Source organism: Bubalus bubalis, chromosome 16, assembly GCF_019923935.1.
Source record: "Bubalus bubalis isolate 160015118507 breed Murrah chromosome 16, NDDB_SH_1, whole genome shotgun sequence".
Classification (NCBI taxonomy): Eukaryota; Metazoa; Chordata; class Mammalia; order Artiodactyla; family Bovidae; genus Bubalus; species Bubalus bubalis.
The window spans coordinates 12,783,799-12,797,870 of record NC_059172.1 but is presented as its reverse complement, the minus strand read 5'-3'; the positions used below and the strand labels follow the sequence as shown (position 1 = coordinate 12,797,870).

The 14,072-nt window shown below is 38.2% G+C and overlaps 1 long non-coding RNA gene across 2 annotated transcripts in view; it reads right to left on the bottom strand.

The window, feature by feature from the left end:
• LOC123327555 overlaps positions 1 to 14,072 on the bottom strand; it is a 1,360,034-nt gene that overhangs the window by 1,327,060 nt on the left and 18,902 nt on the right. Inside the window, exon 3 of one of the 2 annotated variants that reach the window (XR_006545251.2) lies at positions 12,914 to 12,972. The exons of the other annotated variant lie outside the window; for it this stretch is intronic. This is a non-coding gene — a long non-coding RNA (uncharacterized LOC123327555). Of the gene's footprint in view, positions 1 to 12,913; positions 12,973 to 14,072 lie in introns of those variants that run through there. 2 annotated transcript variants of the gene reach the window in all.

The following is a 14,072-nucleotide window of genomic DNA, read 5'->3' as shown; positions in this document are numbered from 1 at the left end:
AATTATCCTGAATATACCCTATTGTGTCATTTTGTCTGCTCTGGAGTTTTCCTTCCTTCTCCTGATAAGACTCTCTTCTTTTTCCCTTTGGACCAATCTCAGTGTATATGTATTGGGTGGTGCAAATCTATATAAACACTCTCAAAAACAGAAAAACGTACACTCATAAGAGGCACATGTTGGACCACTTAGCCCATTCCCGTACTTCTGGCTCCAGGGCAGTTAAGAGACAAACCCCTGATCCGAGCTGAATATCTGGATTAATCTTGAAATTTTTCTTGGGTTACCAGGAATGCTAAAGTCCTAAAAAGCAAACTGAAATAACAAAAAAGAATTAAGCAAAAGGGAGAAATTAGGCTAAAACTGGAAATAGAATCCTATGGAATCCTAGATTTAACTTAGGTCTGTTATGTTAGCCAATTCAAAAAAATTTTTTTTTTCCTTTAAACTGGTTTGAGTTGAGTTTCTGTCACAACCAAAGGTTCCAGATTAATAAAGAGAAACACAAGTTTTAACATATGCACATAATAAGATTGGTTGAGTTCTAGAAATACAGCTCTGGCTTCAGTAAGGAGGAAACAGCAAAACAAGAGGAGACATTTCAGACAAGAGCTAATGAGGACTTTCTCAACCATAATATGAAGTAGGGGATTTAATATTTAGTCTTTCCTTCACATTGAGGAACTAAAGACAATCCAAGGGAGAAAGAACATAACTGAATTGTCAAGGAATATAAGTGTATAATAATTCACATTTTAATCAGTGGTCACTCACTTTATTCATTCAACAGATATTGATCTCTAGCTCTGTTTGACCATGAATTCTCAATCCTGCTGCTTATTAAATCAGATTTCCAAGGTTAAACCCAATTATTAACATTTTTGAAAAGATCACTAGGGAATTTTTTGCAGTTAAGTTTGCACCTTGATAAGCATAAAATTATATAACAACTTCTTTAAAATATTGATTCACTAGTTATAGCATATTAACATTCTTATTCAGTAAGATTGAGCCAAGGTAGAGAATCAGTATTTTCCAAAACACGTTAATAATAACTTCTACCTACCAACTTAGCACTTCCCTATTCCTGAATCAGTCATAAGCAAGCTATCAGTAAATCATCAATTTCTGATTTGTCAGCTTAAAAGGATCTTGCCCTACTTCTGAAGATAGAGTAGCGAGGAAGTGGGAGGGATCATGGTAATCTGTGTGCTCATTAACCAGCCTTCTTTTGAATTGGTCTACTTGACGCAACAAAGCACAGACATACAGGCACCTTCCTAGACCCTAAAATATTTATATACCAACCAGAATAGAAACCCTTCTTTTAGTTAATTAACTGGGTCCTGAAAGCTTATTTTTTTTGGTGCCAAAAACTCCCACACTGAGAAATATCCTAGTTTAAAAAAGAAAAAAAAAATATTCACAGCAAGATGACCACTGCAACTGAAGTAGAATCAAAAGAAAAGGTAAATCAAGAAATTAGATCAGAGTCAGCAGAGGACCAGACGGTGTAGCGCCTCACAGGTTTAAGAACTTTGTCTTCACTCTAAGAGAAAGTCTTTACACCACTGAAGAAGTTTCCCTATAAAGGTAAATTCATCTTACTTTTTTAATAGGATCATTTCAGCTGCCTGCTTAGAAGATTAAATAGGGCAACAAATAGAAATATAGAGACTGGTTAGAGGGCAATTACAGTAATTCATACAAGAGATGGTAATAATAGCAGGTTTCTTCTATGTCCCCTGTGAATTGGCCAGGTTCTTGATAGGCTTTTACGGTTGAGTCAACAGACTTTGCTAACTGATGGAAGAGGTAGGATAAGAATATAAGAGACAAGAAGTAAATCTGACCCTAGAATTTGAGAATCATGTAAATAAAATGAGGACTCTAACTGAAACAGGGAAGACTGGCAGAGAAACAGGCTCTGAATTGAGAGATCAGAAGCTAATTTTTTAAAATAAAAATATCCCCAGTTTTATTTTTTCATTTTTTATTGGAGTATAAAGGATTTACAGTGTTGTGTTCATTTCTGCTATACAGCAAGGTGAATCATGTATACATATATGCACTCTTTTTTTAGATTCTTTTCCCATATAGGTCATTAGAGTATTGAATAGAGTTCCCTGTGCTATACAGGAGGTTCTTATTAGCTATCTATTTTATATATAGTAGTGTTATATGTCAATCCTAACCTCCTAATTTATCCCTCCCCTATTCCTCCTTGGGAACCTTAAGCTTGTTTTCTACATCTATGATTCAACTTCTGTTTTGTAAATAGGTTCATTTGTATCACTTTTTTAGATTGCACATATAAACAATATTACATGATATTTATCTTTCTCTGTCTAACCTACTTTATCAGCATGACAATCTCTAGGTCCATCTATATCACTGCAAATTTTGACAGCTCCCACTTAACCCAGATGGCTTGAGGGGAAACTTCCCAGAATAGAAAAGCTTTTTATTGTTTCTTTTCATTTTGTCCACACTGTAGGTCAAGGCTTATAGGATCTTGGCTCCCTAACCAGGGATGGAATCCATACCCTCAGCAGTGAAAACATGGAGTCTTAACCACTGATCTGCCAGAGAATTCCCAGAAGCTAATTTTTAAGTTTAAGATTTCTCTTAGTAATACAAGCAAATATATTGAATTATTAGATATTTCACCCCAAAGTCCAGAGGTCAGTTCTGGGCTTACCCTATAAAACTCAGACTGATAAGCATACAAGTGGTATTTAAGGCATGGGGTTAGATAAAATCACCATGTGAGGGAGTGTGGATAGAATCAAAGAGAGATTTAAAGATTGATTCTTGACTTCCCTGGTGGTCCAGTGAACAACCCTCCTGTCAATGTAGGGGATGTGGGTTTGATCCCTGGTCCAGGAAGATCCCACAGGCTGCGAGGCAGATAAGCCCATGCACAGCAACTGCTGAGCCCACGTGCCACAACTCCTGAAGCCCATGTGCCACACTTTCTCTTCCACAACAAGAGACACCACCACAGTGAGAAACCAGTGCCCGCAACTAGAGAAAGCCCGCGAGCGGCAATGAAGACCCAGAGCAGCCTAAACACAGGACTGAGCGACTGAACAAAAACAACAATGTGGAGAAAAAAAAAAAGACTGACTCCTTAGGTAGACCTGCGTGAAAACAGAGCGATGAAGAGGAGCCAGCAAACAAGATGAGAAGACTGCTTTCAAAAAAGCGAAAGAAACCACTCAACGGCAGGGCCCTGAAATCCAAGTGAGGAAACTGCGTCACGGAGGACAGAGTGGTCTTGTGTTCTGAGTGCTGGTGACATGTTGAGTATGGAGAAAGACTGAGCTCTGTCCATGTGTCTTTAGCAATACGTCTGCCAGGCATCGCCTTAATGAGAGTCATTTTGGAAGAGAGTTCAGAATTACAACCTGGCTGAACTGAAGTCAGTGAAGAATGACAAGGGAGAAATTTGAGACAATTCATAGAAGACGCTCCTGAGGAAAAAAACAGACATGTATTTGAAAGATACTATAAGGTCAAGAGTGGAGACGAAAATGGAAACCCACTCCAGTGTTCTTGCCTAGAGAATCCCGTGGAGGAGCCTGGTGGGCTGCTGTCCGTAGGGTCACACAGAGTCGGACAAGACTGAAGCGACTTAGCATGCACGCATGCATTGGAGAAGGAAATGACAACCCACTCTGGTATTCTTGCCCGGAGAATCCCAGGGACAGAGGAGCCTGGTGGGCTGCCATCTACGGGGTTGCAAAGAGTCGGACACGACTGAAGAGACTTAGCAGCAGCATGAGGTCAAGAAAATTTTCTTTGTTTTTTAATTGAGAAATACACATATTCATGTACACTTGAAAATTATAAAGAGAAGAACTGGTGGTCTAGGAGAAGGAAGCTGCTACTGCTGCTAAGCTGCTTCAGTCGTGTCCGACTCTGTATGACCCCATAGACACAAGCCCACCAGGCTCCCCCATTCCTGGGATTCTCCAGGCAAGAACACTGGAGTGGGTTGCCATTTCCTTCTCCAATGCATGAAAGTGAAAAGTGAAAGTGAAGTTGCTCAGTCATGTACAACTCTACACGACCCCATGGACTGCAGCCTACCAGGCTCCTCCGCCCATGGGATTTTCCAGGCAAGAGTACTGGAGTAGGGTGCCATCGCCTTCTCCGAGGAGAAGGAAGAGTGAATAGCAAAAGGATATTAATCATTGAAAGACGGGAGACAAATTAAGTGAACTCTACTGTGATGGCTAATTTTATGTGTCTATTTGCCCAGAATAAAGGCTATCCAAATAGCTGTTAAAGCATTACCTCTGGAGGTATTTATGAGCATGTTTCCAGAAGTGATTAAAATTTGAATCAGTAGACTGAGAAAAGATTACTTTCACTAACACTGTGGCCATTATCCAATCCATTGAGGGCCTAAATAGAACAAAAGCTGAGGAAGCACAAACTTGGATCTTCTGCTGCCTTCAGATATAAGTGGTTCAGATTCTTAGGCCTTGTGATGTGGAATTAAATTATACCACTGCCTTTCCTCATCTCACACGCTAGCAAAGTAATGCTCAAAATTCTCCAAGCCAGGCTTCAACAGTACGTGAACCATGAACTTCCTGATGTTCAAGCTGGATTTAGAAAAAGTAGAGGAACTAAAGATCAAATTGCCAACATCCATTGGATCATCAAAAAAGCAACAGAGTTCCAGAAAAACATCTACTTTTTTCTTTATCGACTATGCCAAAGTCTTTGACTGTGTGGATCACAACAAACTGTGGAAAATTCTTAAACAGATGGGAACACCAGATTACCTGACCTGCCTTCTGAGAAGTCAGTTTTCAGGTCAAAAAGCAACAGTATGATGGAAAAACATACTGGTTCCAAAACAGGAAAGGAGTAGGTCACGGTTTTATATTGTCACCCTACTTATTTAATTTATATGCAGAGTACATCATCGGAAATGCTGGACTGGATGGAGCACAAGCTGGAATCAAGATTGCCGGGAGAAATATCAATAACCTCAGATATGCAGATGACACCACACTTATGGCAGAAAGTGAAGAAGAACTAAAGAGCCTCTTGATGAATGAGGAGAGTGAAAAGTTGGCTTAAAACTCAACATTCAGAAAACTAAAATCATGGCATCTTGTCCCATCACTTCATGGCAAATAGATGGGGAAACAGTGGAAACAATGACAGACTTTATTTTGGGGGCTCCAAAGTCACTGCAGATGGTGATTGCAGTCATGAAATTAAAATATACTTGCTCCTTGGAAGAAACCAAGTGAAGAAATCATAAGGAAGAAATCCTTATGACCAACCTAGTCAGCATATTAAAAAGCAGAGACATTACTTTGCCAACAGAGGTTCATCTAGTCAAAGCTATGGTTTTTCCAGCAGTCATGTATGGATGTGAGAGTTGAACTATAAAGAAAGCTGAGCATCAAAGAATTGATGTTTTTGAACTGTGGTGTGGGAGAAGGCTCTTGAGAGTCCCTTGACAGCAAGGAGATCAAACTAGTCCATCCTAAAGTAAATCAGTCCTGAATATTCATTGGAAGGACTGATGCTGAAGCTGAAACTCCAGTACTTTGGCCAGCTGATGCGAAGAACTGACTCATTTGAAAAGACCCTGATGCTGGGAATGATTGAAGGTGGGAGGAGAAGGGGAGGACAGAGGATGAGATGCTTGGATGGCATCACTGACTCAATGGACATGAGTTTGAGTAAGCTCCGGGAGTTGGTGATGGACAGGGAAGCCTGGTGTGCTGCAGTCCATGGGGTTGCAATGAGTTGGACACGACTGAGTGACTGAATTGAACTGAACAACTGGCTTTTTTTGGTGTTAAACTTGCAGACAGTAGATGATAGGATTTACTCTCCATAATCATGTGAGCCAATCCCTCATAATAAGTCTCTTTCTAAATATCTGTCTACGTGTCTGTCTGTCTATCTATCACTTCCTACTAGTTCTGTTTCTCTGAGAACCCTAATACAGTATGAAACTGAATAATGGGGATTTATAAAAGAAAGGCCAATGAATGTTTTCCAGAGGATACATCTGTAGAGGAAATGCTTGGAATTAAATTAGAGGGAAAGATGGCCAGGGCATTCCACATACAGGGAGCAGCTTGTGTAGCCTTGTCAGTTCAGTTTAGTCACTCAGTGGGTTCTGAGTCTTTGAGACTCCATGGACTATAGTACACCAGGCTTCCCTGTCCATCACCAACTCCTGAAGCTTGCTCAAACTCATGTCCATTGAGTCAGTGATGCCATTCAACCATCTCATCCTAGGTTGTCCCCTTCTTCTCCCACCTTCAATCTTTCACAGCATTAGGGTCTTTTCCAATGAGTCAGTTCTTCGCATCAGGTGGCCAAAGTATTGGAGTTTCAGCATCAGTCCTTCCAATGAATATTCAGGACTGATCTCCTTTAGGATGGACTGGTTGGATCTCCTTGCAGTCCAAGGGACTCTCAAGAGTCTTCTCCAACACTACATTTCAAAAGCATCAAGTAGCTTTGTAATGAAAGTAAGTATTGCTGTGTGGGCCTATAAGAGCCAGTGTGGTTGAAATGCAGAAATCCAGTAGAAACTCAGTTATAAACATGAGATAGAGATTTTTAAGACTTGTTAAAGAAATTTAATTTTGTTTCTCTAATAAGCACTAGAAAATTGGTAGAGGATTTCAGGGGCCACAATGCAGAGGTTGAACTGATTGTATTTATACTCTAACAAGGTAATTCTGGGTGGAATGAGGAAAATGGATTAAAGAACCAGATGTTATGGATAATATAGTTCCTAGTCCAGTATTTTCTACTTGACCACACTCCATTTTGAATTATTCCTTACCTCATGTTCAGAAGTCTTGCCTTTTCAAGTATATTTTCATCTATCCTAAGGAAGACCATTGAATTTTAATTTCTTTCTTCTGTATATAGCCACCAGGGAAGACTTCAAAAAGCTGAGATTCAATCTTAGCACACTGGTACTTAAAATGAAGTTCATGGCATTTATGAGACAACACAGGACTTTTATGATCCACCAGATATTAGGTTTACAGTTTTATCCTTTACTGCTTTCTCTCTGTACACTATATTTTAATCAAATACGACTACTTATTTTTCCTAACATACATCATGCTCTTCTTTCATAGTTTGTAAATTTTACTCTTTATTCTTTCTTCTTTTTTTATCTGAGAACCCACCATTATGCCAATCACACAGTAGAGTTTGAACAAATGTTGTTTTAAGTATTTTGAGCTTGTTTTCTTAACTATTCCTAACTTAAAAGTGGACACGGCATGTTTAATGATGACACAAGCAGAAATTTAGAGCACAAAAAGGATAAGGAAAAACCAGAAGTTTTTCTAGTCTCTGTAAATTGATTTTATAAGTGTTGATTACTAGATATGATATGGAAAACAAGCCAGTCAATGTTCTGGGCTAACTATTCCTTCTTTATTCCTCAACTATCAAAATAAGAAAGGAAAATAATTATCACAACACTAAGATCAACTCATGGATAGAAAGTTCAAAGAAAATTTTCACCTTTTGAATATTTTAACTGGATGTAATATTAATGAACCTTAGTCATTTAAATAATATATTCTTAGATGTGGTACTCTCTATAGTATAATTAGGGGATGGTTCATTCATAATCCATTTCCCAAACAGATCTATGTACCTACCAAATTTAAGGTTCTTAGACAAACTTAGATGAATTAGATATTTCAGCATCTACTGAGATGAACTCTACCTGTTTTTTCATTTTTATTTTTGTATTTTCATGAAACAGTAATTCCAAGTATACCTTAAAATGTATAAATTATATATACCTTAAAATATAAGGTTCAAAGTTGGGCCATGTTGATAATGTATGCGTTTGATATGATGTGATAAAAAGGGCACTTTAGTTCTGTGGTCTTCCTCCCAAGGGCACATGACCCCAATATAATCATGAAAAAGACATAAGACCAATCCCACAGAGATAGAGTCTAAAAAAATACCTGACCAGTACTCCTCAAAACTTTGAAGGTCATAAAAATTAAGGAACCTGCTTAACTCCTTAAGGCTCCAGACATCATTTCTGCTACATTTTCTTGGTTGAAGACAGTTGAAAGGCTGACTCAGATTCAAAAGGATTTAGCTAGTATGTGTGTTACTTTTTTCTTTTTATTGAAGTATAGCAAATGAAAAGGATATATATGTTAAGTATGCAACACAATGGATTTTCACAAAATAAAACACATTCCTACAATCAGAGCCTGAATCAAGAAACAGAGCATCATCTGCATCCCAAAAGTCACCCTCACACCCCATCTGTTACTAACCACACAAGAGTAACTGCTATCTTGACTTCAAGGAGGAATAAATAATGTTCCCTCTATGTTAGTTGTATGTGAATGGAACCAAATATATGTACTACTTTTGTGTCTGGATCCTTTCCTCCATATGTTGTTTATGAGATTCATCTATCTTACTGCATGTAGCTGCAGTTCATTTACTCTCATTACTGTATAATATCTCACTAGATTTATCCTTTCTATTATTGATGGTTGTTTTCATTATCAATCTATCACAAATAATGCTGCTATAAACATACTTGTATAATACTTTTGGTGAATGTAACTATGCAGTTCTGTTGGGTATACTCTAGGGAATGGAATTGCTGAGTCCAAAGTTATGAGCTAGTTCAGTTTTAGTGTATCCTGACAAAGCATTTTCTAAAGTGGCTATCTCAATTTATATTCTCACAAGAAAAAGATGAAGATTCCATTTGCTTCACACCATTACTTAACATTTGGAATTGTCAAACTATTTTACTCATTTTAGTCATTCTGATGGTTTCAATTTGTATTTCCATGATGACATATAAAGTTTAGCACATTTTCCTAAGTTTATTGGCCATTTGGATATTTTTAAATGAAATGTCTGTTCAAATCTTTGTGTGCTTTCGGTGAGAATGCAAAATAGTGCAGCTGCTATGGAAACAATACGAAGGTTTCTCAAAAAATTAAAAACAGAACTACCATATGAGCCAGCAATCCCACAACTGGATGTTTACCCAAAACAATCAAAATCAGGTATTAGGAGTCTCATCTCCATTTTAGCACTATTCACAGTAGCCAAAATGTAGAAACAGCCTTAATGTCTTATCTGCAGATACGGCGGTACAGTGTTCAACCTTGGAAAAAAATGTAATTCTGCAATATGTGACAATCTGGAGGAAGTGATGCTAAGTGAAATAAGGCAGTCACAGAAGGACAAAATATTGCATGATTTAATTTATATGAGAAATCAAAATTAGTCAAATTTACAGACTCAAAGAGTAGACTGCTGGTTTCCAGGAGCAAGGAGGAAGAGTAAGTGGGAAGTTGTTGATCAATGGGCATAGTTTCAGTTAAGCAAGGGAAGTTCCAGATAGCTGCTATAAATCACTGTACCTATAATCTACAATACTGTATTGTATACTTAAAATTTTAAGAGGGAATGCTGTTGCTTAGTTGCTTTAGTCATGTCCGAGTCCGTGTAATCCCATTGACTGCAGACTTCCAGGCTCCTTTGTCTATAGGATTCTCTAGGCAAGAGTACAGAAGTAGGTTGCCATGCCCTCCTCCAGGGGATCTTCCCAACTCAGGGATCGAACCTAAGTCTCCTGCATTGCAGGCAAATTCTTTACCACTGAGTCACCAAGGAAGCCCTTAAAAGGGTTATATCTCATGTTAAATGTTCTTACCACAATAAGATTAAATTAAAAAAACAAAATCTGTTCAAGAATGTTCATTTTTTTCTATTGATTTACTGTTTTGTATTTATTTAGAAAGTACTTTATACATTCTAGGTATTATTTTGACAGGTATTTGCATAAAATATTTTCTCTCATTTGAATTCACTTTTCACATTTTTAACTATGACTTTGACTTAATTTTAATGTAACCTTGGAGAAGGCAATGGCACCCGACTCCAGTACTCTTGCCTGGAAAATCCCATGGATGGAGGAGCCTGGAAGGCTGCAGTCCATGGGGTTGCTGAGGGTCAGACACAACTGAGCGACTTCACTTAAACTTTTCACTTTCATGCATTGGAGAAGGAAATGGCAACCCACTCCAGTGTTCTTGCCTGGAGAATCCCAGGGATGGGGAAGCCTGGTAGGCTGCTGTCTATGGGGTCGCACAGAGTCGGACACGACTGAAGTGACTTAGCATAGCATAATGTAACCTACTTGTAAAGTTTTATCTTATTATGAATAATTTCTGTTCTTAAGAAATCTTTGTCTACCTTAAGGTATTTTTTTAAATTATTTTTTACTGAAGGATAATTGCTTTACAGAATTTTACTGTTTTCTGTCAAACCTCAACATGAATCAGCTGCTGCTGCTAAGTCACTTCAGTCGTGTCCAACTCTGTGCGACCCCACAGATGGCAGCCTACCAGTCTCCTCCATCTCTGGGATTCTCCAGGCAAGAACAATGGAATGGGTTACCATTTCCTTCTCCAAAGCATGCATGCATTCTAAGTCACTTCAGTGGTGTCTATGAATCAGCTATAGGTATACATATATCCCCTCCCTTCTGCAACTCCCTCCCATCTCCGTCTCCATCCCACCCCTCTAGGTTGATACAGAGCTCCTGTTTGAGTTTCCTGAGCCATACAGCAAATTCCCATTGGCCATTGGCTATCCATTTTACACATGGTAATGTAAGTTTCCATGTTACTCTTTCCGTACGTCTCACCCTCTCCTCCCCTCTCCCCATGTCCATAAGTCTATTCTCTATGTCTGTTTCTCCAATGCTGCCCTATAAATAAATTCTTCAGTACCATTTTTCTAGATTCCATATATATGTGTTAGAATACAGTATTTATCTTTATCTTACTGACTCACTTCACTCTGTATAATAGGTTCTAGGTTCATCTACCTTATTAGAACTGACTCAAATGTGTTCCTTTTTATGGCTGAGTAACATTCCACTGTGTATATGTACCACAACTTCTTTATGCATTCATCTGTTGATGGACATCTAGGTTGCTTCCATGTTTTAGCTATTGTAAATAGTGCTGCAATGAACAATGGGATACATGTGTCTCTTTCAATTTTGATTTCTTCAGGGTATATACCTAGGAGTGGGATTGCTAGGTTACATGATGGTTTTATTCCTAGTTTTTTAAGGAATCTCCATGCCATCTTCCATAGTGGCTATATCGATTTACATTCCGACCAACAGTGCAAGAGTGTTCCCTTTTCTCCACACCCTTTCCAGCATTTATTGTTTGTAGACTTTCTGATGAGGGCCATTATGACCAGTGTGAGGTGATAGCTCATTGTAGTTTTGGTTTGCATTTCTCTGATAATGAGTGATGTTGAGCATCTTTTCATGTGTTTGTTAGCCATCTGTATGTCTTCTTTGGAGAAATGTCTGTTTAGGTCTTTTTCCCACTTTTTGATTGGGTTGTTTGTTTTTCTGGTATTGAGTTATATGAGCTGTTTGTATATTTTGGAAATTAATCCTTTGTCAGTTGTTTCATTTGCTATTATTTTCTCCCATTCCGAGAGTTCTCTTATCCCCTTGCTTATTGTTTCCTTTGCTGTGCAAAAGCTCTTAAGTTTAATCAGGTCCCACTTGTTTACTTTTGTTTTTATTTCCATTACTCTAGGAGATGGGTCTGGAGAAGGCAATGGCACCCCACTCCAATACTCTTGCCTGGAGAATCCCATGGATGGGGGAGCCTGGTGGGCTGCAGTCCATGGGGTCGCTGGGAGTTGGACATAACTGAGTGACTTCCCTTTCACTTTTCACTTTCATGCATTGGAGAAAGAAATGGCAACCCACTCCATTGTTCTTGCCTGGGGAATCCCAGGGACGGGGGAGCCTGGTGGGCTTCCATCTATGGGGTCACACAGAGTCGGACACGACTGAAGCAACTTAGCAGCAGCAGCAGGTGGTGGGTCACAGAGGATCTTGCTTTGATTTATGTCATCAAGTGTTCTGCCTATGTTTTCCTCTAAGAGTTTTAAAGTTTCTGGTCTTACATTTAGGTCTTTAATCCATTTTGAGTTTATCTTTGTGTATGGTGTTAGGAAGTGTTCTAATTTCATTCTTTTTCATATGGCTGTCCAGTTTTCCCAGCACCATTTATTGAAGAGGTTGTCCTTTCCCCATTGTATATTCTTGCCTCCTTTGTCAAAAATAAGGTACCCATAGGTACATAGGTTTATTTCTGGGCTTTCTATCTTGTTCCATTGGTCTATATTTCTGTTTTTATGCCAGTACCATACTGTCTTGAAGACTGTAGCTTTGTAGTATACCCTGAAGTCAGGAAGCTTCATTCTAAATATTTTTTCTGAAACTTTCACTTTTTTCTTACACATTTAGATTTAAAATTGATTTTCATATATAGTTTAAGGAACAGGATAAGATTGATCATTTTTCTATATGAATACTCAATCTCATATTATTTATCAAAAATAAATATATTTTTATAAATATTCTCTCACTTTTCTCTCACTGAAGTGTAGTCTTTCCTTTGTAAAAATGAGGTATCCATAGATGTGTAAGTAAGTCTCTTTCTGGATTTTCTCTGTAGTTCTAGCGGTCACTTTATCTATCCTTACCTTGATTCCACATTGTCTTATTTACTATGGCATTTTGTAACATTACATTCTCAGTGTAATATTAATCTAGCTTACTTATTATTTTTCAAGCCTGCATTAGTTTTTGTGTGTCCTCTGCATTTCTCTGTAAATTTTAGAGCCACTTTCTTAATCATCACACATGCATGCTTACACATGCATGGATGGGCATGCACACACACAACCCTGCAGGTAATTTTATTTAAAATGCATTCAATTTATGGATCAGGAAATGGCAACCCACTCCAGCGTTCTTGCCTGGAGAATCCGAGGGACGGTGGAACCTGGTGGGCTGCCATCTATGTGGTCACACACAGTCGGGCACGACTGAAGTGACTTAGCAGCAGCAGCAGCAATCTATGGATCAATTTGAGAAGAAGTCATACCTTTAAGACAGATTCGTTCAAACCATGTATATGAAATATCTTTCCATTTTAAAAGTTAATTTTACTGTGGTATTACTCACATAAACTGCATCCATTTAAAATGTACAACTTGCCAAACCCATGAAGCCACCACGACAATCAAATTGTAAAATCTCTATCTTCCTCTAAAGATCCTCACATTCCTTAGCAATCTGTTCCTCCCTCTGCTTCCTTCCTCAGGTAACAGCTGATAGATTACTTGTCTCTGGAAATTACTGTGAATTTACCACAACTTAAAATTAATGGGGGACTTCTCTGGTAGCCCAGTGGTTAAAAATCTGCCTTGCAATGCAGGGGACATCAGTTTTACCCCTGGTTGGGGAACAAAGATTCCACATGCCCTGGGGCACCTAAGCTTGCATGCCGCACACCACAATTATAGATCTGTCTGACACTACGAAGATCTCACACGCCTCAACTGAGGCCAAACACGGTCAAATAAATACTGATAATTATAATAATAAAAGAGTCACATTAAAAGATAAAGCACATGGAATCATCCAGTATATATGGCTTTGTGCCCAGATTCTTCACTCAGAGTAATTATTCTGAGATTCAGCCGTAGCATGTTTCAGCAGGCAGTTTCTTTAGATCCATGTACATTAGTCCACTGTATGGAATTCATACAATTGTTTAAAATCCATTCGCTTGTTAATAGGAATTCTGAGTTGTTTCCAATTTGGATATATCCTGGATGAGTTTCCATACATATTCTTGTACAACTCTGGGTGAATGTATGCTCATTTTTAAAATAAATGCTCAGAAGTAGAATCTCTGGGTTGTGATAGGTATATATTTGTGTTTTTAGGAAATCACCAAAGAGTTTTTCAAACTGGTCATGCCTTTTACAATCCTGTAGAATGTAAGCATTCTTACCCTCTAACATCTTTAAATAAACATTTTTCTATATTTTAGCTGACTCTCATGTTATTATTGGCTATAGTAAGTCTGCTTACTATACAAGCAAGAGTCTATTTCACTTAATCTTTACAAAATATACTGACATAGCTATTATTCTATCTTTATATTTTA